The sequence below is a fragment of the Phocoena sinus genome, chromosome 19 (genome assembly GCF_008692025.1).
Source record: "Phocoena sinus isolate mPhoSin1 chromosome 19, mPhoSin1.pri, whole genome shotgun sequence".
Classification (NCBI taxonomy): Eukaryota; Metazoa; Chordata; class Mammalia; order Artiodactyla; family Phocoenidae; genus Phocoena; species Phocoena sinus.
Genome location: NC_045781.1, coordinates 824,246 through 830,038, shown reverse-complemented (window position 1 = coordinate 830,038; position 5,793 = coordinate 824,246). Strand labels below are relative to the sequence as shown.

Sequence of the window (5,793 nt, the reverse complement as noted above, 5' to 3'; positions counted from 1 at the left end):
CTGCCGGTCCACGTGCCACTCCGGCTCACTCTGTTTCCTGCAGACATCAGATGGACCCCAGGTTTCCCGAATCCTCCCGCCTCAGCCCGACGTCCAAGACTTTGCACCTGGCGGTCCCTCCGCCTGCCACACTCTCCCACGCGCCATCACACTGTTAGAAACATGGCCCCACCCAGGACAGCCTCACAGTCCTGGACACAGCCTGGGCTGCGGGGACATGAGTAGGCGCCCCGCACTCGGGGCTTTAGTGTCTGGTGGAGTGAGGGCGGTGAGGGCCCGGAGGCCGAGCAGCTACCTGAGGCGGGTCCCTCAGCGCCGCCGCCGCAGACGCCATAGCAGTCCGTGGGCGGAGCGGGGCCGGGAGCGGCGAGAGAGGAGGTGGGACGCGGGGACGGCGGTCCATCTCCCGGGCCTGAGGCGGGTCAGTCCGGGCGGTGTCGCCGAACCTCAGACCCGCCTCTATGGCGCGCAGACAGCGCCTCCTCTCGCGCTTTTTCAGTCCCGTCACCCCGGTGCACCGTAGCCAGAACAGACCCAGGGCAGTTAAAACGGCCGCCACAAGGAGGAGGCCGGAAGTCCTGCCCTGACGTGAAGAATTCTCCCGGAAGTGCATTTATCCTGGTGGTCCTTGGCTCACCTCGGCGCAGGATCTTCCGGGTAATGTAGTTCGCGGGGCTTTAGAAGTCGCCGCAAAGGGGGTTCTCCTTTCTGACCAACCAGAACTTTTTACACGCGGCACCGGGAGGGATGCTGGAAAGCAGTCATCCTACCTCGAGGAAGGGAGGGGCTCTGTTCGTTGTTAAGTGCAGCAAAGTGACAAAATTTCAGACTTCGTGATGCTCAGTCAGCCCTTAGAAAGTAAAAATATTATTTGAGATGCTCTCAAATGTACAGATCTAAATGGCCATATTATTACAGAATCATTCAGACATGACTCAGCGCGTAGCTGGACACATTATATAACTGTTCTTCAAATGCGTGTATCTGAAGCCATAGTCAGTTTTATGAGTTGTATTATGATAGGCTATGAGCAAGAGAAATCAGTCCGTACAGGGCCATGACTGTGAAGAAAGAAGATGGATATTCTAAATTAGGTGGACAAGCAGAAGTTTTACCTCTGGTTCCACACAAAGCTTCTCTCTTGCCTATAGAGTCGGTGATTGTATCCTACCCATTAAGAAACACTTTCATCCATATAATATCTTATTCCATTTCCTAACATAAACTCAATTCCTTTTAGTGTACAGACATCTATCTCAAACGGAGAGCAACTTAACTAATGTCATTTTGGTATGTGCCAATAGCTGCAACTTTCAGAGGCGCAGCACTTGTGGAAGGGAGTATCTGAACACTCATATAAAGGAGGGTATCTTAAGCTTATGATCTCGTGTCCTTGATGGTAAGTGATTATCATTTTCCAGTGATTGCAGGTAGAGTTCTTCATGGGGAAATGAGATAATATCAGAAAAACAGTTTTGAAATGCAGGTGTCGGAAAGTTATTTATGTAGTTATTCAAAGACAGGGGCAGATATCGCTCTGGGGAAATAGCAGATGATGTTGAAGACAGTTAATACTTCAGAGAACTTTTGGTAGGGCTTTTATTCTTGAAAACATTAATACCAGCTTGGAGAAAGAATTGGAGTGGACGTTAAGAGTAGTCAGACTAGTAAAAGTGAACAAGAATATCGGGTGTCATGTTTATTCACGGTTCTCATAAATTTTCATTGAACAAAATACTCAGTGTCAGGCACTGTTTCAGGTGCATGAGAACCATGACAGACGAAAACCTCTATTTTCATGCAGCTTAAACTCTTCAATGAACACAGAAAGGAAACATGAAAGAAAAAGTGTGTAACTTTATAGTAAGTTTTAGTGTGATATTAGAAAGTTCAAAGACTCATCTACATATCATCTAAGTCAGATATGAATGAGATTCAAAGTACAATCAACCCTGAGGCAAAACTGCTCTCCAGCAGTGAAACCAAAAGTTCCATGCTTCCAAAATGTAATAGTGGGACAGGCATAGGATAGAAATTTCCATTACAAATGGGGGGAATGGGAAATAAAGGTGTGAGGTGTCCTAAACAAGCCCAAAACCTAGCAAAGCAAACATCATGAGATCTTATGGCTCATAAATAATCTTTGGCTCAATGCTCTGCCTTCCAGACCCACTGGAGTAGTGGTTCTATCCCTGCAACTGTACTGGATGGGTACTGCCCCCAGAAATCTGCCTGGTGGAAATCCCACATCCAGGGTTCCAGTTAGTTTCACCTCCAAGACATTGGGGTGAGTGCTGTCAGTGTGGGTCATTGTCGTGGTTGTGGAGGTGGGAGAAGTTAATGAATTTTTGAATCCGTTTTTTAAAACAGGACAGCCAGACTTCCCTCGTGGTGTGGTGGTTAAGAATCCACCTACCAATGCAGGGGATACGGGTTCGAGCCCTGGTCCGGGAAGATCCCACATGCCGTGGAGCAACTAAACCCATGCACCACAACTACTGAGCCTGTGATCTAGAGCCCGCGAGCTACAACTACTGAACCCAAGTGCCACAACTACTGAAGCCCACGCACCTAGAGCCCGTGCTCCACAAGAGAAGCCACCGCAATGAGAAGCCTGAGCACCGCAACAAAGAGTAGCTGCCCTCCACAACTAGAGAAAGACTGCGTGCAGCAACAAAAATCCAAATGCAGCCAAAAATAAATAAATTTCTAAAACGGGACAGCATGGTTTTTCGGATTGTGATGTTGAGAGAAAGTAAGGTAGGAGTCAGGTATGACACCAAGATTTTTCTTGTTGGGAGGTGGAAGGATGGAAGCTCCATCAGCTGTGTTGGGTGTTCCATAAAGGAAATAATTCTCATTAGGGATATCAGCAGTTTCCTTTTTGGCCAAGTTGACGGTATGAGATATTTCATAGAACAAAAGAGTGGAGTTATTTAGCAGGCAGCTGGACACACAGGTCTGGAACTATGGGAAGGGCTTCTGGATGGACACATCTACAAAACGTGGTGGACGGTTTGTGGACCAGGCGGAGCTTTTGTTAATATTAGTAGGAGGAATCCTGAACATTATGGTCATGCCAGTAGCAATCAGGAAGAGGAGGGTGGGTGCCACAAGTGCATAGAGAGCTTGGGTACCTGGGTGAAGGTGGGGGGGGGGCATCATAAGCACTGGTGTGGGAGAGAGGACAATTTGTCAGGTGGTCAAGGCTGCTGAGGAATGTGTGGACATGAGATGGGTGTGGAGACACTTGTAACTGAGGCAAGATGACATTGAAGCCTCCTGTTTATTCACTGCTCTACAGAATCACTAGGATTTTGTTGTGAGCCTTGGTGGTGCCTGGGGTGCTTCAGCCAGGCTGGCAGATTAGTTCATGGGCACAGTGGCTCTCTGATAGAGCAACTGGACCTGAAGTGAAGGGCCACTGGGGCTGGCTGGGCTTCAAATGAGGGTTAAGTGTACAGAGAAAGGCTGACAGGTCAGAATGGCTATCATCAAAAAGTCTACAAATAGGGAGTTCCCTGGTGGTCTAGTGGTTAGGATTCTGGGCTTCACTGCTGTGGCCCGGGTTCAATCCCTGGTCGGGAAACTGAGATCCCATAAGCCGCACAGCAAGGCAAAAGAAAAACCCAAAAAGTCTTTAAATAATAAATGCTGGAGAAGGTGTGGACAAAGGGGAACCCTCATACTGCTGGTGGCAAAGTAAATCCGTGCAGCCATTGTGGAAAACAGTATGGAGGTTTAAAAAACTAAAAACAGAATTACCACATGACGCAGCAATTGCACTCTGGGGTATATATCCAAAAATACCAAAAACACTAATTCAAAAAGATACATGCACCCCAATGTTCACAGCAGCATAATTTACAATGGCCAAGATATGGAAGCAACCTAAATGCCCATCAATAGATGAATGGTTTAAAAAGATGTGGTATATATTGTGTTGGCCAAAAAGTTCATTCGCGTTTTTCCATAGCATCTTACAGAAAAACCCGAACGAACTTTTTGGCCAATGCAATGTATGATGGGATACTACTTAGCCATAAAGAAGGAAATTTGACATTTGCAGCAACATGGATGGACCTAGAGATTATCATACAAAGTGAAGTAAGTCAAAGACAAATACTGTATGATATCACTTATATGTGGAATATAAAAAATACAACAAACTAGTGAATATAACAAAAAAGAAACAGGCTCACAAATATAGAGAACTAATGGTTACCAGAGGGGAGACAGAAGGGGGAATGCGCAATAGAGGAGTAGAGGAGTAAGAGGTACAAACTATTAGGTATAAAATAAACTATGAGGATATATTGAACAACACAGGGAACATAGCCAATATTTTATAACTATAAATGGAGTATAACCTTTAAAAATTATGAATCAGGGGCTTCCCTTTTGGCACAGTGGTTGAGAGTCTGCCTGCCAATGCAGGGGACGTGGGTTCGTGCCCTGGTCCGGGAAGATCCCACATGCCACGGAGTGGCTGGGCCCGTGAGCCATGGCCGCTGAGCCTGCGTGCCCAGAGCCTGTGCTCTGCAACGGGAGAGGCCGCGGCAGTGAGAGGCCACGTACCACAAAAAAAAAAAAAAAAAATTATGAATCACTATATTGTACACCTGTAACTTATATAATACTATACAGCAACTATACTTCAATTAAAATTAAAAATGTAAAAAAAAATTTTTAATAAACTGAGGTATGCAAGTCATTACAAGCTAAGCCCCAATTTAAGGCCACAAAATATACTTTTGATTTTTGTAAATAAAAATTCAAGTGGGGGGCTTCCCTGGTGGCACAGTGGCTGCAAGTCCACCTGCCGATGCGGGGGACACGGGTTCGTGCCCTGGTCCGGGAAGATCCCACGTGCTGCAGAGTGGCTGGGCCCGTGAGCCATGGCCGCTGAGCCTGCGCGTCTGGAACCTGTGCTCCGCGGCAGGAGGGGCCACAACAGTGCGAGGCCTGCGGACCACAAAAAAAAAAAAAAAAAATTCAAGTGGGGAGTTCACTGGTGGCCTAGTGGTTAGGATTCTGGACTTTCACTGCTGCGGCAAAATACAGTAACAGCTAAAAATTTAAATGACAAAAATAACGTGTATAATGTAAAAAAAATTGTCTATAATATTTTCAGTATCCATAAAACCATAAAAACATTGGGCAACATTTTGCAACAGGTAATTTTTGTGAAAACTATCGAATTACTATACAATAATCTAATTTGTGAAATTTTCGTTTTGATTTCAAAATCTACCCATAACCAGCCAGAATTAAAGTGGACTGATAATTTTAAATGTTTCCAAAACATTCTGACTGTAGAATACTTATAGAATTATATATTTATTACTTTGTCACATACTTTTATCAGCCACATTTCACTGAACTGGATTTTTTAAAAGGTAACTTGCAACCTTTCCAGTACATTCAAATGAATATTCATTGAAATAAGAATGTTTTCTAAGTAGTTATCTGTTGTTTATATCATATTAAATAAGCTATTTTTAAATAAAACTTGCATTGAGTTTCAGGGGAAGGACAAAAAACTAATGAACAAAAAAACTTACGTGAAAAGGCTATCTGGTATGTGAAATAGCATACTCTAATAGAATTGGTCATTTTGCATTTCAGCATAATAAATTAAATATGTTTAAAGAAGATCTGAAGAGAATTAATTTATCAGGGCAAACAGAAGTAAGAGATCTCTCAGTACACCTGCAAAAGAATCAAACTATTTCTGTGATAATCCATCAATTGATGAGTGTGCTCTCAATCTCACAGAGTAAACGGATTCAG

At 44.4% G+C, this 5,793-nt stretch overlaps 1 long non-coding RNA gene across 1 annotated transcript; it reads left to right on the top strand.

Annotated features, from left to right (window-relative positions):
* Positions 1 to 612: 612 nt before the first annotated feature.
* Positions 613 to 2,503, top strand: LOC116743916. Its single transcript, XR_004346919.1, has 4 exons — positions 613 to 657; positions 1,241 to 1,399; positions 2,168 to 2,287; positions 2,371 to 2,503. It is a non-coding gene; the product is annotated as an uncharacterized LOC116743916 (long non-coding RNA).
* Positions 2,504 to 5,793: the final 3,290 nt, after the last annotated feature.